Raw genomic sequence first — 25,588 nt, 5'->3', positions numbered from 1 at the left:
AGCTGCTTGTCCTTCGCACATAATTGCAGCTGCTGAGAGTTCCAGAATGCAATGGTCATGCCATGCCCAGAAGATAATGTTCTATAGCACTCTGCTCCTTCCTCTGGATCCTAAAGTCTTTCCCCTATTTTGAAGTGTTCTCTAAGATCATCTCTTTTTGGTAGTGATGTGAGCCTAATTAGAACAAAGAGTCTAGAAGAGGGCAAGGAGGTTTTGCTCATTTTCTTCTAGTGGTAGAACAAGGCAAACCTCTCCTGGTTTCCATTGCTTGAAGTTGCAGGATATCATTTATGAAAATTTACCAAAGGCTATGCTTATTTATAAATAATACTCTTTTCAGAATAATCAGCGTTTGTTTGGGGGATAGTGACTGTTTCCTAGTGTATTGTTTCTCTGCTGCATATTTGTTAACAAGCGTGTTTATTAACAATGCAAGAATTTTCTTTTGCATAATTCACTTTCTGTAGCTACTGTTCATAATCAGGTCTGTGCAGTGTGTAATAAGTGTCTTTATAGGAATACCCAACTATAAAAATAGGCTAAAATTCAATACAGAAACAGTAAGTTCCAGACCAGCTACCAGGAAGATTTATTTTAGCAATATAGCTGTATGTGAGGCTGCTGCTTGGTGCTTTTTATCTGGCTTACAACATTTTATCTCCTTATGCTGGCTAGAGTTAGTCCTAAGAGTAGGATTCATCTTCAGGAAACCCAAAGTATCAATAAACTACATTGCTCTTGCAGACCTATCCATTCTGAGGACTACGGTGCATTGTTGCACTAACCAAAAAGTCCCTTTAGTTACTTCCCTTTACTGCGCCGTCTGTCCAGTTGTCTGTCTCCCTTCTCTAAGTCATGAAAATATCAAAGCTCAAGTAAGCAGGAATGGAGGAGGATGCAGAGCTGAGATCATCGCGATTACATAAATCTCTGTGCACTAATCTTTAGAATCCTCAGTGGTCTCCACCTGTCCAACTTCTAGAATCCTAATTGCTAGCCATATGGTGCCTTTTAGCTCATTCCCTTTACCTCCAGCTGGGAATTAGAGAATTCTGAAGAAATATAGCACTTCTAGAGTGGAGATCTCAGAATATCAGTGATTATTCACGCATCGAGCCTTGTTTACTTCAAATCGAAACATCATCCAATTTAGCCCATTGCTGACAAATCTTATTCATGTGTATCGCAACTTTACTGGAAGATGCATCTTCATCATGAACACTAAATATCCAATCAAAAGCTCTGATATTGCTGGCCTTCAACATGAAGGTATAAGCATTGCTATATATTTGAGGATTTTATCCAACAGTAAAGTGAAAGAAACGGAACAAAAGGACCCATAAAAAAAACAGAGGCAATGAAGAAGAAAACAAAAATCTATATTTAATATCTTCAGAGCAATAAAAAATACTGCATCTATAAAACAAACAGAAGAAGCTATAAAAAGAAATAATCAAGGAATCAGAAAGACCCTTAAAATTAGAAATATGGTAGCATCATAAACAAATCAATAAAATGATTGGAGGATGAAGTTGAGAAACCCTCAGAAAACAAAACATAAAGAGACAGGAAATAAAAGGAAGTAAATGAGATCAAACCAGAAAGTCCAACACCAAACTAATGAGAAAAAAAATGAAGATGAAATGGTCATGAAAGAAACAATAAAGACCTTCTCAGGCATACACACACATTGGGAAATGGATGGAGAGGGCTTCTTCCTTATTCCCCCTTTGGTGAAGCTACTGGAAGACATGTTTAAGCAGATTAGGGAGAAAACAGGAAGAGACCATCCAGGTAGCTGATACCTGCCTAACACAGAGCTCTTGGGAGGGGAGCCAAATGCTACACATAGGATAACACCAGGAAGATATGAGAATGACAAAGAAAAAGACGATTAACTTTAGGCAAAACATTGCACAAAAAAGAAAAGCTGTTGCCCAGTTCTTCCTTGGCTTAACACAGGATTTACAATGAATGGATTTACAACGAATGTCAATGAAGAGTGTGTTGTAACAATATTGAGAGGAAGAGATGATGGAAAGTGAGGATGTGAGTCTACATAGTAAGTTCAAAGTCAACTGAAGCTGCATAGTGAGTTCCTGTCTAAAAAGGAAAAGACAAATAGGATGATTAGAATGATGATGAGGGAAGAGGTAATATTCCAGCTACACCAATGAGATCAACACACCATGCCTTAAATTGGTGACTTAAGAAATAGCAGGTAAGCACATGCCTTAAAAATAACAGAACTACATATCAGAAGGATTAGCAAAGAATGAAGAAGCAGGGCTGAGAGGCCTGTGTTTGATCATAGCCTTCCTAGTCCACGTTTAAACTATGTGCACATTTCTACTCCTGGCATGAAAATTCCTTGTAAAAATAATGAGACGAGAGTATATATATTGCCTTAATATAGTTCTAATTTCACTTTAAGATTGGGTCCTAGAAATGAAGTTAGTGGGTCAAAGGATTAGGTTGATTTTGAGGCTGTTTGTATAAGTCACTCAGTCTTTGGCACAGTTGATCAGTCATGGTTATTTTCTCACAACGTTACCAAATGTGAGGCACCTCCACTGAAACATATTTTTCCTCAGCTGGTGAACAAAAACCATTTTCGTTGGTTTAAAATTATTTTAGGCTCAATATTTTCTTTTCCCTTTTGGTAGTGCCTTAGATAAAATAACATATTATGGTGGCCAATTTAAGACTTATATAAGTACAGTAAGCTTTTGGCTTTCTGCTTGGAGGAGGCTACAATGCAAATTTCTTTGGTTCTCCTGAATCCATGTTACTTCTTCACTAGCTTTTTCCCACCATGCTTCTCAAGTTCCACCCCAATCACATTAAAGTGAAGTATCTGAAGTGTGCCTGAGGTAAGGTTGGTGCCACATCCACCCTGGTCCCCAAGAGCAGGACCCTGGGTCTGTCTCTAAGAAAAGCTGGTGATGACGTCCTCAAGGCAACTAGTGATTGGAAAGGTCTGAGGGGTACAGAGAAACTGACTCTTCAAGATAGGTTTATATTAAAGTCATACCTTCTGCCTCTGTTCTGATCACTAAAGCCTCAGAGAAGTCATCAAGAAATGGAAAGAAGCAGAAAGACATTGAGCACAGTGAAAAATGTCACAGTTGATGAGATTGTCAACATTTCCCAACAGATACAGAACCACTCTTTAGTCGGAGAACACTCTGCAATTATTAAAGGGATTCTGGACGCTTCAGTCTGTGGGCTGCAGTGTGGATGAGCACCAACTCTGGTGACATTCTACATATCAACAGTGGGGCAGTGGAATGCCCAGCTAGCAAGGAAGCATAAGATAAAGCATTTCAATAAAAGAGCATCTGACCAAAATAAAATAAGAGTAAGACATAAGAGAAAGTAATTTCTAAGCTAGTTTTTCTTGTTTCTTTCCTTGCATAGGAGTAGCTTAGACTGACAAGTTTTCAATCAATCCATGTTTCTTCTATCTACCTATCTTCATGCCTTTCTGCATTACCATCTACCTTCCCACCTACCTATTGGCCGCTGGCATCTATCCATGTGTCTATCTTCTTTCCTACCTATGACAAGTGGTTGTTTTCTATAAATGGACTCTTACATCAGCGTTGTTTTGCTATTTGTTTTCTGGGCTTAAAAAAATACATTTTGGGAGTGTCCCCTGATTACATTTTAAAATGCCTCTTCTATTTTGCATTTTAAACAATTGTGTTTAACCCACAGAGGTTGAGTCCATCCCCAACCCAAATTTGGTTGAGATGACATAATATAAACACCAAGAGGACGTGAAAAGATTTGTTATCCATAGGATGTGTCCTCTGAGGACAGCAAAATATGCTTCCAAGCTGGTCTGCACACAGCTTGGGAAAGTGGAGAAAGACAATTTTATAGGTTTTAGGGAGCCGTGGCTGGGGTGAGGGCTACCAACTGTGACTTGTAACTTGTTTGATTTGAAGTGACTGTAGGTGCCCAAGTGGGGAGTACCTGGGCTTTCTGGAGGGCAGCATGGATGGGGGTGGGTGGGGGGAAAACTGTCAGCCCTCAGGCATCAACAATGGAGTCCAACTCCTTGATTCAGACAGCTTGCTGTTCCTTGAGAGCATAGCCAAACATCTTTACTCTTGGAATCTGATTCTTCAGTTCAAAAACCTAGGCAGAACAGAGGGCCACACTCAGGTAATGAATTTGTCCTTGTTGTCCTCCTGTGCAAGATGGCCATGTTAGTGACGGCATGTGACTGGCCGTGACAAGCCACCGTCAAGCTGGCATACCCAGCAGTGTGCAGCACCATCCAGAGTCTCCATCTGGAGAGGCCGGTGCCCTCTTGCTCTCCTGGCTCTGCTTTCATTTTATTGCTTTGTGAAGACCAACCTCCCTCATTCCTGAGAGTCCCCACTGCCAGCCTGGTTGTGCCCCAGTTTTCTGAAATGACCCTGTGTTGCTTCAGGCCTGATTCCCATGTGCCTCTGAAGGGCTTGATCTGTCTCTTTGATAACAGTGACTTATAGGCTGCTTTGGTCCCAGGAGGAGGACTCATCTTTGGTCTCCCCACTTGGGTTCCCTGTAGGCCCAGAGATTAAAGGTAGGAGGAGGGCTGATATCTTTCCAGTCTCAGAACCACAGTTCGACTATTGTCTACTCAGCAAGAGCAAAGGGCTGAACGCGGGTAACCAGAAGGCATGCCGACTGCGGTCTAATCGCTGAACTTTGGGTAAAGGCTTGGAAATGTCTTGTTGATAGTACATAATAGCCAGAACAATTATTCTCTCCTTTGCAAGGAATTCTAATTAATGTGGAAATGTAAAAGAAAAGGCTGAGTTGAGAGCAGAAGGTTTATGGCAACAAGATCTTGGCTCTCCCAGGAGCACTTTAGAGCACTACCAAGTGCTTAGGCCCAATTTGACATTTCAGATCAAGCAGATTAAAGCCCATGGTTTTATCCACCTGGCATAATCCTAGCCCGTGGAAGCCACGGTTAATAATTATTGCCCTGAGCCTAGAGAGAGCTCCACAATAGAATCTCTTTTATTCTGGCAAACCGAGGGCATATTGTGGCCAGAATTTTCAAAGCTGGCAGACAAAGCTCTGGCCTGCTTTGGGTAGAAATGTTCTTAGCATGGTAAGTGCTGTTGCTCCCCTGCCCTCAATCACTTTCGGACCACTCTTGTCTTTGTCTACCTAATCTCTCTCTTCCACCTGTGTCCTCTGCACGGCATGGTGACATGGCACCTGGGAAAGCTCTCGGGCGTGTGGAGGAAAAGGAGTGAATGTCTCTATGACTGTCTATTCTGAGGATGTAGCAGTTCGCAGTGGGTTTCCCCTGGCTATGCTCAGTCAAGCATTTTGGAGGCTTGCATGCTGGCAATTTAATGGGTTAGGATTTGATCACTTGCAAAGGGCAAAAATGTAGAGTTGCTCAGGATACAAGAAGCTACTGTTCAGGGCAAAGTGAGTGAATGTTGGGAATTCACTCTGTCTAGGGAGGCAAGGTAGCTCTGAGAGGGCACCCAAAGCAAAGATGTTGCAATGGCAGATGCAGCTTCCTGAGGAAGAAGCTGTTCAGGTACCTTCTGTCTCTGACTTGCTATTACCAAACTCTAGGGACCAACTTTCCCTGCCATCCGTGAATGATGGGCCTTTGCTTAACTACTTCTAGAGCTGAGATTTTGGAGATAGGCATTAATCTACTGAGCATGGCCACTTCCTGGACATCTGAAGTCTGAAATGTAAAATAAGATAATGTGCATAAATCCTAGCACTGTACTCAAGACACAGCACTCATCTAACGACTATTATCACCAACTTATAACTTCATACTCTCTCTTCATTTATTTACATCATCTTCCCACACCATTTCTCTTGGGTCCCCTTTCTCTGATCTTGATTCTACCATTGACTGTTTCTCTCTGTAAACAGCTCCTTCTCTTCTCTATTGTGCTGTAGACTTTCTTGAGGACAAACCTATGAATGTTATTCTTTCTGATCCTCTTGATTACACAGAGCCTTGCTGGATCAACTTAGACACACTGGGATGGGATTTGTAAATATAAGACCTTCTTAACCCAGGAGAGGGGTACATTTCAATGGGAATTGTCCATTCCTGTTATGTTTCTCCTCATTTAATTCAGTACATGACACCAGAGCTTTGAAACATCCCCATCGTCACTCATTTCTTTTAATCTGCATGTGTGAGTTGTGGTGTGAAAGGTAAATAAAAGGGATGAGCCAGAGGTAGCTGTGGTTTTTTTTCCTACATCTCATGGACTTTAAAATGGGTGGAAACATTGAGGAGACTCTGTAGCAGGCTATGGAAGAATGACTAGTTTAAGGAGTTTTATTCCAGCACCTGAACTTATCATCTAATGTGGAATTTCTGCTTAGGAACTGACCACCTTTTGGCAATATATGCACTGAGAAAAGCTCAGACAGGCATGTTAAAAAGATACAGAAATTGTCTTACCTTTTCTGCATATAAATGGGGCAAAAAGAAAATATCCTGTAGTTGTGTAATTCTCCAAAGAAGGAAATTTGAGGATGGGTCATTAGTTTTAGTCCTAGTGTGTGTATATTAGTCACCCACTCCATGCTTCTTATCACAGCCTTTTGGTCACATTTTTCAAAACGCATTGTAGGTACTTAGTTCTGCCTCTCTGACGCTTGTCTACTGTACAGACTTTCAGATTCTCAGTGCCCACCATTGTCTTCTCTGTGTGCAATGTCTCATTCCTTTCCCTCTTAGTTACCTCCACCAAATGCCATCTCTTTACTATCCTGTTCATTCAGGCTCTGACTCATGACTTGGAATCTATGCTAATGGGTTCTTTGAAACATTTTATCATTTATCCTCTGATGTATATAACACACTATTTCCATTCTAACAATATTCATCTACAAAAGCAATGGTGTAAATCTCTAGAAAAGAACCTTGGACCATGGGATTTTCTGGCATGAAACCAAAATAGTAACAATGACTTTTTGCATAGGGAAGGGATCAAAATTTGACCCTTGGGTATTACATTTCTTTGAAGCAAAACCTAGTCTTTGCTGGGCAAGATGGTACATGCCTTTAATCTTAGCATTCAGGATGTAGAGACAGGCAGATCTCTGTAAATCCAAGGCTATTCCGGTCTATGATGAATTTCAGGCCAGCCAGGGGTACATAGTGAGACCCTGTCTCAAACAAAACACAATAAAACAACAACAACAACAGAAGCAGCAGCAACAACAAAAATCCTCCAAAGCTCAGCTACTGAAACAAGGCACTCTGATGATATTCATACAAAGCAGTCTCATGGCTGAGACATCAAAACACTTGAGTTCCAATTTCAGTCAGTTGCTGTGTAGTTGTGATCCAAGGCAAGTCTGCAGAAAAGATGTAGGGATTAGTTAATTTGTACATTTCTTTTCAGCTATGATTCTATGACTTGCTGATGTGTGGCTTTGTGGGACTTCAACAAGGCAGAAGGAGATAATCAGATGATTCTCAGGGACGCAGAAGAGGGACTATGAAATGCCGCTGTCAATCTGGTAGTTGTGTCTGCTCTGTGTAAAAGGCAACCAGGAGACAATCCTTCTCTAAGCAGCTCTAATTTGTATGGAACTTCTATCACTGAGTAGACTCAGTGCTAACACTTTCAATTAAGTTAAATGACTTCATGTTCTGTTAAGTTCAGGCTGGCTAGGAATTTCATGACTTTTCACTGGCTTCATTACAATAATGCTTAGCATGAGGTTCACAAGGGTGATGTCTACTTGATAATATTTTCATAATTGTACAGCTATCATCAAATTATGTTGATTCATGGCTGGATGAAAAATGACAGTGAAGAGTATAATTGTGAAATCTCACAAGGCATTGACATTTGTGTTTTAAGCACAGAAAAATTCAGCAAGTATACCACCACAAAGGAGGTGTAACTGTGAAGACTTTGTGGAAAAGTTCACGGATTCGAATGTAATTAAGCATGAATTAAACATGATGAGCTACAGGGCTAATTCTAGCACTGCCGAAGCTCCATTATGGAAATCCGTTTCAGAAATATGACCAGCTCCTTTTTAACATATGTCAGATGCCTAACATATGGTCTCCAAAGGCCTCCAGCATACCTTGGGTGATTCAGGGCAGTCAACGTATGCTTGGCACTGCTGAAGGTCTAGCTTATTGAGCCAAGAAGCCAGGAAACATAATGGGAAATCAACCCATGCTTGTCAGAATCTCACTTCTCTTTTGGAACAAGTGTTAAAATTTTGAAGAAAAACTTGAGCTTTATAATATATAGTGATGAGCTGGCTTTTTATACCAGACAAACTATGAATATAGGCTAATGAATCCTTACAATTAATTTATCAGGAATTGTAAAGCAAAGAACAAGTTTTGTAAGACATTACCACAAACAAAATCAATTGCTTGACAGCTCTATCCCTTGTCTGTGTTCTGGTATGTGAATAACCTGGAACAGAGTTTCCGGTGATGCATATCTTGTCTAATAGCTTCTGTTACATTCCTATCTCCCAAACCCTTTGGTATGTTTCTGTTAGTCTCAGAAAGTTCAAGAACCTCAGAGACTGAAAGCAGAATTCTAACCTCAAGTCTATATCAACTGTTATGGGGAGTTTACCTGCAAATGGTGACGTTACGATAATTTTTATAATAAAATATTACAACTGTGTCTGCAGGGATTCTAGGTAAATGTGGTTGCTGGGAGATGTCCTTCTGTACTCTGTGGATGTGTGTTGCTTCTGTTGTTAATAATAAAGCTGATTGGCTAGTAGTATAGGTGAGACAACCAAACTAAGAAAGGAAAGAGAAGGGTGGAGTCAGAGTGACGCCAGCCAGCTGCTCAAGAAGCAAGGCATGTAGAAAATGGAGTAACAAGCCATGAACTACATGGCAAAGCATAGATAAGAAATATGGTTAACTCAAGTGTAAGAGCTAGTTAGTAATAAGCTTGAGCTATTTACAATAATATAAGCCTCAAAGTGATTATTTGGAAGTGGCTGTGGGATAGGGTAGGACAGAGAAACTGCCTCCAGTTATATGTGGTGGTGTGGTAAATAAAAAATGTTTTCTTAAATGTGTGTGTAGGTAGAAGACACATGGTTGCCTGTTCTTTGCTCATATCTATACTGAACTATTAGAAATGGTGATGCAGTAACAGCAGCAGCCACAGAAGGAGGAAAGTGGAGGTGATGCAAATACAGTACTCACATATGAAAATCTTAAAAAATAATAAAATAGTAAGATAAATGTTAAAAAAAACAATATCAGCACTCTCAGTGATGGCTGTTGGCTATTCTATACTCTATGCCAGGCACTATATTAAGCATCTTACTTTGTTTGATGTAATATATATATCAATGATATTATATGTTTTTTATCCCTGAATCCTAGAGCAGAAAGAAGTAAAAATAGGAAGTCTAAATTATAACAACTGGATGCTCTTCTTCTTCTTTTTTTAAAAAGTACTTTTCTGGCCATGATTACCAAACCAGACTCTATCACATTGTTGACATAGTTTTGGACCTTGGTTGAACATTACAGCTCTGTCCTGCTCGAGTGAAAGAGTTTGAAGAAGAGTAAGCATTTGGCCATTATAGCTCATATTTTTTTAAAAAAAACAACAACATAGTTTTCTGGCCATAATTATTGAAGTAACCCATTTCTTCATTATAGGCAGGAGGTTAGGGTTTGGGCACTAAAAGTTGTGGCTGCATCTTACATCAGTGGAAGATTTTGGGAAACAAGTATTTTGTCACTGTATCTCATAGTTCTATAAAAAAAATTCCTCATTACAGCCTTTCATTGTTTCTCCCAAACCTATGTATCGAGTTGTCAGTTTGAAAGGGGAAAGTCTCTGCCCTCTAGTGATATAGGACACTAATACCATCAATAACTTGTTGACTGGGTTTACATAAAAAACAATGACAGATTCCCTAATGGAACTTTGGGCTGTCTTGAAGATTATTGCATAATAGCAGAGAAGTCTTTTCACAGTACGCATTTCAGTGTCTCTGATAGAGATAGGGCATGCCACTTATGACATGCAGGATGGCTGTGTTTTCATAATCCTTATAGCTCACAAAAGTCGTAACTTGATTTCAGCAAGCTTGGGTAACACAGTGGATAACTAAAAGGACTCTACTAACCAACATGTCCATCTTTATCAGTTACCTAGGGTACATCAGTTGTAAGCTGAGATTCTACTGAATGCTGTACAGTCTTTACATTCTGTGTATCTATCTTGGAAGACTTCAATAAAGAAAATGTGCACAAATCATTCCCAATAGATGTAAAAACAGTAAAGAAAATTCACAGCCCACATGTTTTCTATTGCAAACCACACAGCTTCTCCAACCAAGAGTGAAGGGTAGAACACTCACCATTCACTTATCCTCAGTACCTTGAACAGCCACAATTCTCTTATTAACCAAAATGTACTGAAGAAAGGACTTTCTCTGACCAAGGCTAAGAGCAGTACTTATCTATTGGCTTAAACATGAATATTTATTTATTGCTAGGATCTCTCTATGTAGTCCTGGTTGTCCTGGAACTCACCGTGTAGACCAGGCTGACCTTGAACTCATAGAGATCCTCCTGCCTCTGCCTCCCAAGTGCTGGGATTAAAGGTGTGTGTCACCACACCTGATTCTAAACATAAATATTTAGAAGGCAGTTGTGCCTGAAGGTTGGTACTATAGCATGCAGAGTCCACAGCTGAGTAAGACCATGTTTAGCTTTTCTCCCTTGGCTGCCTGCCTAGCAACGACTAACAACAGGAAAGAAAGGCAGCAGGGAGAATGCTTCTAGCTCAGTGCCAGCTTGGTTCTCTATGTCCTGCAACTACAAAGTGTGGCTTCTTCAGAAATGCATTTTACCTTCTAGTTCTGATGAGCAACCAAGAGTAACTGAGTAAATCATATGCTCTGCTAAACGCCTCAGTTATCATTTGGTTCTTGAATACTGGCTGGATCCTTGCAAGAGAATTATCTACTATTTCTAAACATTGTTTTTGTTTCAGATTTGCTTTTAAACATTCTATATGTACACATCCACCAAGGCCTCACAAAATCGTATGCAAAATGTACAATTGATATCTAATTCACATCCTGATCATGAGGGGAAAATTGTGTTCTTTACATTGTGAACTACATATGTAACACACAAAGAACTTTTGTTATTTCTTCCAAATTATGTCCTTTACAAATCATGAGCAGAGAACTTTGGAAGATCATGGAAAGGATAAAGACAATGAGATGAGTTCAGTCTACTGCTATAGTTCAGTAAGGTTAAAGTTAGTAGTTCAACAATATCAGTAAAAGTAACGATAGGAATAAGTAGGACTGTTAAAAACTATTAAATTTGGTTTTGTGCAGGTAAGAGATAAGGATCTAGTTTCATGTATAATGTGTGGACATTTGCTTTCTGTAGCACCTTTTGTGAAAGAAGCTGTCCTCTTTCGAATGTATGTTTTTGACATCTTTGCAAAGAGTAGGTAGCTGCAATTTTTGTGTGTTTATTTCTCCATCTTCTTTCTATTCTGCTCTTCTATGTGTCTGTTTTGAGTCATTCTGGCTCTCTAGTATACTTTGAGATTGGGTATTGGTACCTTAAACTGCTCATTTTGCTTGGGCCTTTTTCTGGGTGGGGAGTAGTATTTGTGGCCTTTGGTACTTCCATATGGATTTTAGGGCTGTTTATTTAGTTCTGTGAATAAAAATATGGTCTCGAAAAACCAAAAAAAAATATGATTGGAATTTTTGGAAGATACTTCAAGATACAGGCACAGGCAAGGATTTTCTGAGAAGGATTCCTAAATAGTAAACAACCCCAAGCACTGACAAGTGAGATTGGAAATTAAAAAGTTTTTGTATAACAAAAGAAATGGTCAGCAGGGTGAAGACACAGCCTATTGAGTGGAAGACAATTTTGCCAACTATACATCTGGCAGAAGATGAATATCTAAAATCTATAAAAGACTTCACCAATAAATATTTTTAAGAGTGCTCAACTTACTTACCCACCAAGGACACACAAATTATAACTGCTTTGAGAATCCGTCTCACATTAGTCAGGATGGCTATAATCACAAAAATAATCAGCACCAAATGCTGGTGAGGATATAGGGAAAGAGAAACCTTTATTCATTGCTGGTGGGAATGAAAACTTGTATAATTACAATGGAAATCATTATGGAAGTCACTCAAAGAACTAAAAAAAGAACTATAATATGATTCAGCTATCCTCCTGGGCATGCACCCTAATGATTCTGAGTCAGCACAGAGAGATATTTGCACACCTGTGTTTATAATTGCACTATTTATGGTTGCCAGAAAATAGAATCAGCTTAGATGTCTACAGCAGGTGAGTTTAGTTTTTAAAAATGCACACACTCTCTCTCTATATATATATATGTATGTATGTGTGTGCATGTGCTGGTGTGCATACATGTATTTGTGTATATAGCTGAAAAACAGAAGGTCAGGAAGTATTTCCCTTATTTTTATCTCACTGAAATGTGTCAGCTGGAAATGCCAAAAAAGAAGAAAAATCACCATTGCAGCATTTAGTGTGCTGCTCTTTTAGGTTGCAAAGATGATAGCACATTATCAGGTAATACAGGATGGCTGATGAATGGCCATACATTCAAATTTGGTCATATATATATAAGTGTCTGGAACGATCCCAAGAAAGCAGCCCATCTCTTCTCTGCATCTTTACCATGTTTTACTGGACCTGAGAGGGTCAAAGACAGAGCTAGCCTGTGTTTTATGGATGTCAACAGGCTGCAGGCTCTCTGCTCTGCAGCTCTCTCCTGCTCTCTGCTTTGTATGCAGGTCATACCTAAGAGGCATTTTGCGAGGCTGCTGCAGGGTTTCCATCTGTCTTGGGCACAGCAGAACTTTGGGGATCACAATAGGAGATTCACGTGCATTGACAGGGTTTGTATTCCACCTGCTGTTGATGCCTGATAAAGAAGGTGTAAACGAACATGCTGCATTTTCAGGCTCTTCCTTTTCTACCCAGTATTTATTCAATAAACACCATTAATTTCCTACTAAGTCCTGAGTGCTAGCTCTGTTAGGGACTGAAGACAGTAGAGAGAATCCAACTGTAGTCCAGTAAGGGAAGTAATTATAAGGAATTACAATTATAAGAAAAGAATTAACTATGTAACTATACTGGTAAATATAGAATTTTTATTATTACCAGTACAAGAAAGAATACAAGTCCATTGTGCTTTGAGAATAAATGAGAAGTACCTGCTTTATTCCAAGGAAGGGGTTTGGGGCAGGGATGGCTTCTTAAGGGAAGTGACATTTCAATGGAGATATGAATGATGGGTAGATATTAAACAGGTATCACAGAGAGGAAGGGATGGATAAAGGCCTCAAAGATGAAAGATATTTCCCAAGAATTGATAAGTAGTTGGGGACTTCAGTCTGAAGAAGTGAGGTATTGGGTCAGAAGAGTTCCCCAAGAAACAAGAGCAAGTATGATGTTTCCCCAAAAAGGAAATGATAAGCCTTTAATAGTCTTTAAACACAGGAGTAAGGCTGTCCGTGTTATGTTTGTGAAAAATCACTGACGTGGGTGCCATTGAAGAAGATAGATTCAAGGTACAGAAAGTGGATATAGGTTGAAGAACTGGGAGCAACTGTAGCAGTCAGTAATGGATGATAGCAGGCTGGATTAGCCCAGTGGCTTTGGAGACTAAGAGATGGAGCTGAATGCATGCTATGGCACTCTGGGGACAGACTAATAGGACTTGTTGATGAAATTAATTGCCCCAATGTAGAAACAGGAATGCTAGATGGCTCTAGCTTAAAGGATTGTGTGGATGGTAAGGACCTTTAGAAGCCTAGGGGTGAAGTAACCTTGATCAAATAGATCCTAAAATTAATATCACCAAATAATGGGGATACTTTCCATTTCATACAAAACACAGAACTCCTAAATCATTAATTAAAACAATGGAAATAAGTTATTCATAAAAAAATATATTTGCTGGTCAGTCGATAGCACAATTGAAAATGATTATACCCAAAGACAGATCAACTTCATTTGTAGCAAGACTCAGAACAGTTATATTAAAACATGTGTGTGTGGGGGAATCAAGTGGCATTAGAAATGCAAGGCTCTCAGTAATGGAGGTGCACATGTGTGTATTTGTGTTTGTGTGTGTTTGGTTGTGTGTAGGGGGATATGTGGGCATATTACAGCTAACAGCTCAAGTTGTTTCCTTGGCTCTACATCCATAAATTTGTCTTCATCCCCCACCTTTATCTGTCATGAGTATAGTAGACCTTATCCTCCTGTGCATTGATAAATTGAGACAGATTTTCTCCTTATTGGTTTTTATGAATATTTGCCCTCCCTACATTCTAGAGTTATGTTTTTTCTTTAAGTTACCGTAAATAACCATTCAACCTCAGTGACTGAATCTCCCAGTTATTCTTTCTTCCCACTCCGTCACTGCTGTTACAGTTTTGTGTTAGATCGGGCCCTGGGTCCAATTACAGCCTTGCATTTAATTACAAACTTTGCATATCTGTATATTAATTAAAAGATTTTTTATTGCTTTGTATTTTATAGCTCTAAGTTGTGAACTATAACAATCCAATATTCTACTTAAGGGGATAATACAAATTTAGAATAATAAAAAGAAATTTATAATGATCATCTCAGGCATCCAAAGTATTGTATATAAAAATAATAAAACATAAATACAATATGCTCTAGAGTGAAGCCTATTCTCCTTCAATGAAGAGCTTTAATTTTATAAAGAAGATATTTACAGATTGGGCACAATATACCTTTAATATTTATTTAAGCTTAGCCTATAAAAGAAAGCCCTAAAAGGCAGATCCTGAAAGTATGTTTAAATGGGCCTGCTCTAAGTACAAACTACCTAAGTAACTTGAGCAAATAGTATTTTGACTGAATATTGTTAAGACAAATATAACCATGTAAATAAAGTGTAGGTAGTAAATGTGTACCTCACAAGGTTATGAGTTAGAAATTCTGAAAGACTACATGCATAACAGAGCTGAATAAATAAGTATATTTATTTATATAATAAAACAATAAATACTAAAGTAGATGACAAAGCACATTTCTCCCTAACACTGTTCTTCAATGAGAACAGATAAACCAGCAAAAAACCTGAGGCTTCCTAAGGAAAAATTTGATCCGTGTACTGGAACCAGTAACAAACAAGGTTAATTTATATCATCTTGAGTTGTAAAGATGGATATAACGAAGGGAGGGCTCCCTGTCAGAACTCTAAGAGTTAGCCTGAAGGTATTCTGAATGGCCCAAGTTGTAACAATTTGAATAATACTATTGTACATAGAATGTTGTATTATGCTGAGGACATCCTCAGAGAGTCCTAAAGAAGATCAGATGTCTTTTTTTGGGGGGGGGGCGCACAGTGAACTTTATTGATAGTGTTCAAGAGAGTAGGGCTCCCTAAGCCCCTCCTGTTGTTCTGGGGGTCTGGGATGGAAACTGTGAGGGAGATGCTCAGTATCGGGGGCTGAGATGGGACAGGAACTGCTCAGCAGCCGAGAGTCTCTCTTGCTGTCCTTGCTGGGGTGGGTGGTCCAGGGCGGGCTTCTTACTCCTTGGAGGCCATGTAGGCCATGAGGTCCACCACCCTGTTGCTCTAGCCAAATTCATTGTTGTACCAGGAAATGAGCTTCACAAAGTTGTCATTGAAAGCAATGCCAGCCCCAGCATCGAAGGTGTAAGAGTGGGGGTCACTGTTGAAGTCGCAGGAGACAATCTGGTCCTCAGTGTAGCCCAGGATGCCCTTTAGTGGGCCCTCGGACGCCTGCTTCACCACCTTCTTGATGTCGTCATACTTGGCAGGTTTCTGCAGGCGGCATGTCAGATCCACGACGGACACATTGGGGGTAGGAACACGAAAGGCCATGCCCGTGAGCTTCCCGTTCAGCTCTGGGATGACCTTGCCCACAGCCTTGGCGGCACCAGTGGATGCAGGGATGATGTTCTGGGCAGCCCCACGGCCATCACGCCACAGCTTCCCAGAGGGGCCATCCACGGTCTTCTGCGTGGTATGGACTGTGGTCATGAGTCCTTCCACAATACCAAAGTTGTCATGGATGACCTTGGCCAGGGGGGCTAAGTAGTTGGTGGTGCAGGAAGCATTGCTGATAATCTTGAGTGAATTGTCGTACTTCTCATGGTTGACACCCATCACAAACATGGGGGCGTCAGCAGAAGGGGTGGAGATGATGACCCTTTTGGCCCCGCCCCTCAAGTGGGCCCCAGCCTTCTCCATGGTGGTGAAGACACCAGTGGACTCCACAACATACTCGGCACCAGCCTCACCCCACTTGATGTTGGCGGGATCTCGCTCCTAGAAGATGGTAATGGCCTTCCCGTTGATGGCCAGCTTCCCGTTTTCAGCCTTGACTGTGCCGTTGAACTTGCCATGGGTAGAGTCATACTGGAACATGTAGACCATGTTAGTTGAGGTCAATGAAGGGACCATTGATGGCAACAATATCAACTTTGCCAAACTGGAAGGCAGCCCTGGCAACCAGGCGTCCAATTCGGCCAAATCCGTTCACTCCGACCTTCCACCATCGTGTCTTAGGAACGAGGCTGGCACTGCACAGAAAGATGCGGCTGTCTCTGGAACAGGGAGGAGCAGAGAGCCGATCAGATGTCCTTGAGAGGAGATGTAAGAGTGAACCGGAGGTTTCAGGAAGGAAAGTGTGTAGAAGTCAGTTTAGCTGCTGTCTTGGTTTCCTGAGGGCAAGGGAACGGAGGAAACCTCCAACCATGCGGCAAGCCCTTTGGGGACCTTGAGGACAACAACATTGGTGAGCTTAGAGGGAAGGTGGAAGTATTTACGCAAAACTGACTCCTGTGAGGGGCTGGGGGCACGGGAGCCTGTGTTATGTTGCGTCTTAGAGTGTTGTAGAAGAGGTTCACCTGAGTGAATTGGCATGAACAATGTTCCCTATTTTCTTCTCAAAGGTAAAGGAGGATTTTATAGATGAGCGGAAAGACATTTCCAGGGCTGGCCTACAGGGGGCGCCTGATCTGAACACTACAGCAGTGAGGGCTAGGACTGAGAAAAGCTCTTCTGAGACACGAGGTGGTTCCTTTCCTGGGGATTCAGGAACTTAGGGAGTAGAACATGATGGGGAGCTTTCTGAGCTATGGTATTGGCTACAAGGATTATGGCCACTTGCTGTCCTTCTTTGAATCTCTCCTCAAGCTCGTTTAGGTGGCGTTGTTCAGTGAGATATCGGTTTAACGTCTCCCTTCACTTCCTTTATTGCTGTCATTCATTGCTTTAGCGTATCCCAGGTATTTTCGGTATAAACGACTACGGATACTATATAACTTTAGGAAAATAATTTCTTCAGGTTTATAAAGGGAATGATGTAAAATGTTACAACTCATAACTGTTAGGTTTAAATTAAGTGACACACCCTTTGGTAGCATTCAGCAGTCATTTATTTTACCCTAAAAGATGGTATTGTTGCATGATTGGATCTGTGAAGAGAAATTTCTTTGGTTTAGTCTGGACTGGAACTCTTTGGAATCAAGAGTACTTGAGACCAGTAAACCACTTTAAGATCCAACACAACCAAGTTTCAGTTTTTTCTTTTTTTTCCCAAGTTATCCCAGGCATCAACATTATTGGTGGTACAAAAGTCAAGTTATGTGAGGATGTCAATGTATTTTTGGCATTTACTATGCCATATATCCTTTCCACATAGCAACTCACCTTCTCTAACATAGCCATATGGCTTAGAGGGTCTGATTGGTTCTAGAGTTATAACTTGTTTGTTTATTCAATAAAGATTGAGAGGACCATATATGTGCCAGGCTCCATGTCAGTCAGAGAGACTCTACTTGTGAACACAAGGAGATTGACATACTATGATATGGGGGGAAAACATACATATAACAAAGTAAACCACGAAGTGATTGAAGCTAAGGATATAGATGAAGCTTCCATGGAGGCTGAGGGAGGCTGGGACATGCTGTTTGTGAGTGGTTGCTGTTCTCAAAGGGTGATAAAGGAAGACTCAATGCAGCTGTGTACCCTCATCCCCTTGTCATACCTTAAAAGAGGTCAGTTCTTCCAATGAAAGCATAGAGTCCTGGCTTTCAACCTTCCTAATGTTGCAATCCTTTAATATAGTCCCTCATGTTAACATAGTTCCCAATCATAAAACTATTTTGTTGCTATTTCTACAACTGTAATTTTGCTAACTTTATGAATCATAATGTAAATATCTGATATCCAGGATATCTGATACACTACCTAAATGGGTCGTGACCCACAGGTTGAAAAGCACTGACACAGAGACTGTTTACTGTTGAATTTTGGGGAAAGTGTTTCTTCACAACAGAGAGACTGAGGAAGAGGCAATTGCACTTCTCTCTTCAGCTGTGTTTTTAATTGTACCGAAGCCAGGAAAAGCTGTAGATATCTTGAGACCCGCTTCATGGCACTGAAAATGTCAGGGTGGAGAGAGAAAGAATGGGACTGGGGCATTGATTATTTTTCTGAGCCACAGAATTAACTAACCCTGAAGCCTGATCTGAGTTGGTGCTTCCTATAATGTGAAATCGTCATCTTTCATACCGCAGATGCCAGTTTAAATCAGGGTTTCTTTTCCTTACAGCTGAAGGTATGCTAACCAATACAGAGTAGGTGCTGGTAGGTCTCGTAGACCGCAATAGAGCAGTTTGAAAAATTCTAAGTACACAGGAATGGGGACTTATGACATTTTCTTATAACACCTTCCTGGTATATAATCTTATATGTAAGCTTGACAGCTCTTTAGGAGTTTAAGGAGTTAGGATAGAAAAATGACTACCTGCTAGAGATCATTAGCTCAACACACAGGGATTCCAGGGACTTGAAAACTCATATTTAGGGAATCATGTGCCTAATTTACAACTAAGTGTGGAAAAGAGCTATGGCAATGGCAAGACCCAGAGATGTAGATGGAGATTACAGTAAAGACAGGTACCAATTCTGAGCTGTTGGCCTACTGTGATGCTGGCTGCAGTAGGGATTAGCCACAAAGAATTTTCAGCTATTCACTTACAAGTTCTGAAAACTGGTCAGCACTAAGTCTCTGATTTCACTGTCACCAATTGCAACTGTGATGGGCAGAACAAAGCGTCCCACTTTCTCCTGATGTCCACATCCCAATCTCTAAATACTCCATAAATATTCTATATGCAAAAGGAACTGTGAAAACCTGATGAAGTGTACAGATCCAGAAATGGGTAGGTTATCCTTGATTATGGGGGGCTTGATTATGGAGGGGTGGCCAAGTCGCACAAACTCTTAAAAGCAGAGAACTGTATCCTGACAGGAGTCAGAGAAAGTGATGGATGAAGAAAAAAAAATAACGCAAACTTCAAAATCTCAAGCATGAGAAGGTCTTCATCTATCTTTGTTGGCTTTTAAGATGGAAGAAAGAAACTGTAAGCCAAGATAGGGTGACCTCTGCACACTAGGAAAACACTTAGCCAATAGTCAGTGAAGAAAGAGGTATCTCAGTCCTACAGCAGCAAGGATGTAAATTATGCTCTCGTCTGCATCAGGAAGAAAACATGTTCCCCTCAAAGCATCCTTGAAGCAATGTAGTTCTTGTACCTTGATTTTAGCAAGGCCAGACCAATATCAAAGTTCTTATTTCTAGAGTTGGGGGATGATAAATGTAAACTATGCTAACTTTTCATGTAATTGTTTTGTAACAATGAAACTGAGTACATTTCCCTAGCAGAAAGTGTTGTTGTAAATGAATAACCTGCTAGACTGAAGTACAGGATGGTTGGAAGGAGCAGAGAAAGGTTGAAAGCACAGTACAGTTTTCATGTACTCCAAGTAAGAAGGAGAAAAATAGGAGGGGTTTAGTGTTGGGGTGAAGAAGACATGGTAATTAATTATGTAACATGTCTAATATCTTTGCTTACAATGTGGTTGCTATTGTCTACTGGCTCAAGAAAGCCATGTTTCTTCCAGGGTCAGGTTCTATGATTTTTCTGGCACTGTCCTGGTGAAATACCACACATCAGGGGGCTTAACCAACAGAAATTGATTTTCTCATAGTTTTGGGGCCTAGAATTTCAAGAGCAAGGTGCTGGTAGATTTGAAGTCTGCTGAGGCCTCCCTTTCTCTGGCCTGCACATGGCTGTATTCTTGTTGCCTTTTCACAGAGGTTTCACTGTGTGTGTACACTGCTGATGTCTCTCCTTATAAGTTCACTAGTTGTACAGAATGAAGGTCCACCCTAATGGTTGCATTTCACCCTTTAAAACACCTTATATCTAAATAAGATTACATTCTTAGGAGTCAGGACTTCAACAGAAACAGAGGGAAGACTCATGTCACCCATGGCGTTCATCGTAGGAGAGGCCAGCCCAATGGCACAGACAGTGGAAGTGTGAGCGAATGAGGGAGTCCTCAATCCATATCAGGTTATTAAATGCAGGAAAGGAAATAAAAACTTACAGGATTTGCTCAAGATGTAGTATCGTAGAAAGGACTCTACAAACTATGGCTGTAAACTAAATCTAACCCCAAATTTATTTTTGTAAATACAATTTATTGAACCCAGCCACACTATTTTGCTGTACATTAACTGCAGCTGCCTGGCATGCTAAAGTAAAATGTCAGAGTTAAGTAGTTGTGACAGAGATGGAATGAGCCACACACTTTTAACCCATTATAATCTTCTGCAGAAAACATATGCTGGCCCCCACGTATTAAAGAATTCTAAGAAAGCCCTGAAACCATAAAGGGTAAAGAAACCAGAAACTAATATCAGGAAATCTGGTGATGGCGAGGAAAAAGGGGGGCAGACATAATTTCCTTGCTTGTCTGGCATAAACAAACTACCAGGCAAACAACACTTCTAGGTTGTCGCAAGGATTGCTCCAATGGGGCTGGCTCCTGAAGTTCACTGGAGCTCTTTCTCGGGAGGTTGTTAGTGTACACAGCCTGGGCTACCCACTCCTCTGCTGCTCATACGTCATAGTCCTTTCGAGCATTATTTAGAGATAACTAGTTTTCAGAGGACAAAGCAGGCAGGGGTCCTGGCTTTACCAGGGATCTCCCCACCCTGTATTCTGAGCCTCATTCACACCCCACAGGAAGGCAGTGCCACTTTTAAACCCCATTTCACATTTTAAAACCGATTCTGTTAAGCATGGCTTCAGCTGTCACTTCTTGTTATTTTGGAAAAAGCTTGATGCTTGTAGGTTTGAAACATCCCATCCATTTGCTTGATGGACTTCTGATAACTATCCCTGCCCACTGGGTATAAAGTTGACCCCAATTATGCAGCTGACTGCCTTAACGATGGAGGATTTTAGAAAGGGCCGCCTAGGTTTAGTGGCAGTCCTTCTTGTCTGGGTACCTGATGCTTACTTACTATCCCCTGAAAGCCAGGACTCCAAAACTGGGGAGGTTTTTACGACTGCTGCCAATGAAGAGTGCAGGGAGAATTGGGGAATGAAGGGAAGTGGATGGGCTCAAGGCTGTCTGCACCGCGGATGTGGTCTGCAGCCCCACAGGAATCAAGAAAAGCAGGCTTTTCAACCCCTTGCTGCAGAAGCCTTGTTATCGCTGATGGATTTGCTGCTGATGACAGCTCACCAGGACCCAGCTCTCCATTCAGGTACATTGATATGCATATTCACTCTACTGGAAAAAAAATCATCTCCTCTTCTACCCTGGGACACGGCTTCCACGGGCTCTGGAATCTGCTATTTTATACCCACCTGCTGGTACAATATAAGCAGCTGCAGTAGGCATCAAGCTATGAAAAGCTCGGAGGAGCACTATTGCAGTGTGAATTGCTTCCTCGCCTGGTGCTGCTTGGTGATCGGAAGATGGATTGCCAGCTTAGCACAGGCACACAGTGTTTGTGTAAGGAACAGGGAGGGCCATTTCCCCCTGTTTCTCCCACCAGCCATTGCTTACCAGGCCCTTGGCCACTTGTAAAAAATGAGGCACTTGTTAATGTTTCTTCGAAGAAATTCAAAGGCCAGAATCACCGATTCAAGGGAAAACTGCTTTGTTTCTTTTTTCCCTCCTGACTTCCAGATAAGAGCCTCTGACGCCATTGGCCAAAAAAAGGCCACTGGCCCATGCAGTTGCTGGCTCATGGAAGCTTCCAGCAGAGCAGTTTGTTGACTCTTCATGTCGGATACCGTGAAGGAACTAATGAACATAGCCAAGTGCAGAAAGTTGTTTTTGAAACACAAAACCGGTTGACAAAAGAAGTCCAGGGAACTGGAGGCTTTGGGTGCCTGCGCAGCCGTGTGGTTAATCTGTTAACATCTTGTCTTCAGCACGCTGACCTCACTTTGATTCAGACATTTTTGAAAAGGATTCATTTCTTCTCCATTTCAAAGCTGTTTATCTGGCTTAGAAAATAGCTGCTTTAAACAGGAGCCTTTACACTTGTCTGGGTAAATTCTGTTCCAATTTTTGTTTTGGCCACAAGTCAAAGATAACAGCTGTGCGCTTGTGGGTTCACTGAACTCTACGCGCTTGTTGGCTGCATCACCGACCAGAGGGAATAACCAATAATTAGAACATTTCGGGTCATCTTGGGGAAGAACAGAGTTTTCTCATGTTTGGAAAGGTGATGTGGCCTCCCTTAGATTTTTCCAAATGTGACTGAATGTGGAGCCGAATACACAAGGCAGGACTCGTGGCCATTGTGTCCTCCCTTCCCCAAAATAGCACAGGATAAGTGGCGGCTGAAAACTATTTTTAATGTCTCCCAGATTAACTATAGCTACACAATGGGCCTGTGCTCTGATGGCAATGGAAAGCTCTCATGTATTCCAGACACATCAGCATTTCTGATCATAATGATTTGTGACTCCGGAGTTGAAAGCTGTGGAGTTCCTTCCTAGTTGAATCAATACAAGTTTACATAAATATATGTTTCTGTTTGCCTTTGTTCTTGCTTCAGCATTGATGTTTACTTGCTGGCAACTACAGACAATGGAAGAGAGAGACAATGGGCAAGTGAGGAGCAGACAGAGAGATGATTCAGAAGAAATTATTTGGATGCATTCTAATTTCTTTCCTGGTGATGACTTTTTAGTTAGTTTTGCTTGGGCAGAGTAATGTATATGAATCTTTATTTGAAAACAGACTTTATCCTGTTCATCTAAAGAGCATACCTACTAGGCTATTATGTTGATTATAATCCATGGTCATTGCTGCAGGGCGAGTGCTTCTGTATTGGAGTGTTTGATGTGCTAAAGTTTTTCATATCTGAGACATGTATCTAAAGCATTAATCCACAGGGACAAAGAGGCTGTTTTGTTCCTGAGTGAAGGAGTCAAGAAAACATCTATTCCACATTTATATCTCCCCCAGTCAAGGGACTAGACTGGTAAGGATGGCTGTTTATCTTTTTGCTTAGTTTTGTGCCATGGAGAGGAAACCTTTGGCTTCCACTTGAACAACCACACATACGAAGTAAAGGGTACATTTTCAATGACTTACCTTCAGGACAGTCTTCATTAGCAAGCAACAGATCATCATAGAGTCCCTCTCTCACAGCTGTGGAAGGTGCGTGCCATGGATACCTTCAAGGCTGCTGTTTACTGTGACCTGTGCTGTTGATCAGTGGTAGAAATGTACCTGGCTCAGGTCCCAAGTGGTGTCTAAACTCCAGACCTTGTTAGTTCAACAAACTCTAGCTCAAGGACTGCCTAGGGTTGGGGTGGGAAGCCAATCATCTTGTACTGAGTTTATGGACATTTTTCATCCTGACCCAGGGTATCCGAGTTCATTCTGGCTTCTTGCTATCAGTTTGAACCCAAGGCTCTTATCTTTCAGCATCTCTGACTTTCTTGCCCTTCAGTCCCATTTCAACAAGAAAGCAAATGAATTATTGATGATGAAAGTGAATTAATGATTATTAGTTCATATAGATATGTTTTCTTCATATGAGTTTACTCAGATAAATCTCAGTTTGGCATAGATATGTGCACATTTTTCAACTTATTATTTAGAAAGTATTTTACTGGTATTTTATGTTCTGAAGCAAAGTTCTAAGCCCCTTATTGTTAATATATTCACTCTATTGGCCAACATATGACCTGTAAATAGATTGTCATAGTATAATTCAGATCAGGACTGATAGTATTGACTAGAAACAAAGACTATGACCCCAACAATCATGATGAAGAAATATCCATATCATGCTTTCACCCTGAAAGGTATATGGTTTAGGGTCCACTGCAAACTACTTAGCAGGTTATAGCCATTGTGTCCCTGGAGACTGTTCCCTGAACTGGCCCAGAGAACAGAGGACTCTGAATAACTCAGGACTGTTTAAAACTTTCTGAGGAGAGAGAACGTGTGAGTTCAAGCAGAGGAGACTCAGCAAGGCAGTTCTTCCTGCAGCAAGACACAGATGTGCGGCCGCTCTTCTGGGTCGCATTTCCTGTCTGACAGGATGGAAGGAACAAAGGGTGATGGTGGAGGAAACACACCGAGCCCCAGAGAGTGCCTGTGCTTGCAAATCATTTTCAGTGTCAAGATTTAGAATCTGGGGAAAGACAGGAGAGTGTGCAGCGGCGATTTGTTTTCCCCCTTCTCAGCATTTCTAGCAATGGATTGATTGGTGTGAGAAATTAGCTGTCGTGCTCAGAGTTAGGTGCAGCATCCTAAATGGAGCTTTAAGGAAGCTTTGTTTCCAGCATGGTGGTCTGTCCACTGATGGCCTCTGCGGTTGTTTTCCTCATTACATCCATGATGTAGTCAACAGGGGATGGTAAAGGTTGTGGATCTCTACCCACGGACAGGCTTGATATGATGAATTTTTATGCTGGTGCCTTTGCTCTTCTCTTCCTTATAATGCCTCTACATCTTTTACCTTGCTTATTTAATGATACAGGAGCACATCTGGAAAATCTCCTTTTGTCATGAGAACTCAAATGAATTTAATGATGACCATGGAGCTGATCTCCTCCTGACATGCAGAAATAAATTAAGATTCAGTTTTTCAGAGACTCAGCCTCTTGAAATTGACCAGGAGTCAATTTTCTTATATATCTGAAGGTAGCTATTAATGGTGATTACTATAATCCTCACTGTACTCCTCTACTAGAGTCATGCTTTCTGACCTATCTACCTCATAAAAAAGCCAATATGTGAGACAAGAATGAATCAGAGGGTTTGGTGCAGGCAAGAGTGGAATGGTGAGAGAGCTAATTCCTCAACTCCCATTTTCCTTTTTATCCTAAGTCACTAGTTATCTAATAGTGCTTAAGACTACTTAAAAACTACCTACTACGTGTCAGGTACTGGGCTAGCTGCTTTTGTTTGTTTGTATCATTTAACTTTCATAACGAGCTGTAAGGCAGTGGTTGTTCTATATTACAGGTGAAGGAATTTGTAAATTAGAATTGGGGTACTAGGAAAAGGGGATCTGGGATCTAGTTGCTAACCATTTTGGGTGCTAAGTTTAACAGACTTTCTGTTCTTAAGATGTCAGTGTTTCCAAGGGGGGAGGGTTAGAAAGGAAAGGTCAGTTTGTAGTATGGTCAAGA

The 25,588-nt window shown here is 41.0% G+C and overlaps 2 pseudogenes across 1 annotated transcript; one reads left to right on the top strand and one right to left on the bottom strand.

The window, feature by feature from the left end:
• Positions 1-2,815: 2,815 nt before the first annotated feature.
• Positions 2,816-3,315, top strand: LOC102910321 (large ribosomal subunit protein uL11 pseudogene; annotated as a pseudogene).
• Positions 3,316-15,042: 11,727 nt separating this feature from the next.
• On the bottom strand, positions 15,043-17,288 carry LOC102909048 (glyceraldehyde-3-phosphate dehydrogenase pseudogene; annotated as a pseudogene). Its single transcript, XR_013042563.1, has one exon. The product of XR_013042563.1 is annotated as a glyceraldehyde-3-phosphate dehydrogenase pseudogene (transcript).
• Positions 17,289-25,588: the final 8,300 nt, after the last annotated feature.

This window comes from Peromyscus maniculatus, chromosome 9 (genome assembly GCF_049852395.1).
Source record: "Peromyscus maniculatus bairdii isolate BWxNUB_F1_BW_parent chromosome 9, HU_Pman_BW_mat_3.1, whole genome shotgun sequence".
Taxonomy (NCBI): domain Eukaryota; kingdom Metazoa; phylum Chordata; class Mammalia; order Rodentia; family Cricetidae; genus Peromyscus; species Peromyscus maniculatus.
Note: the sequence above shows the minus strand (reverse complement) of the source record. Positions and strands in the feature narration are given on the sequence as shown.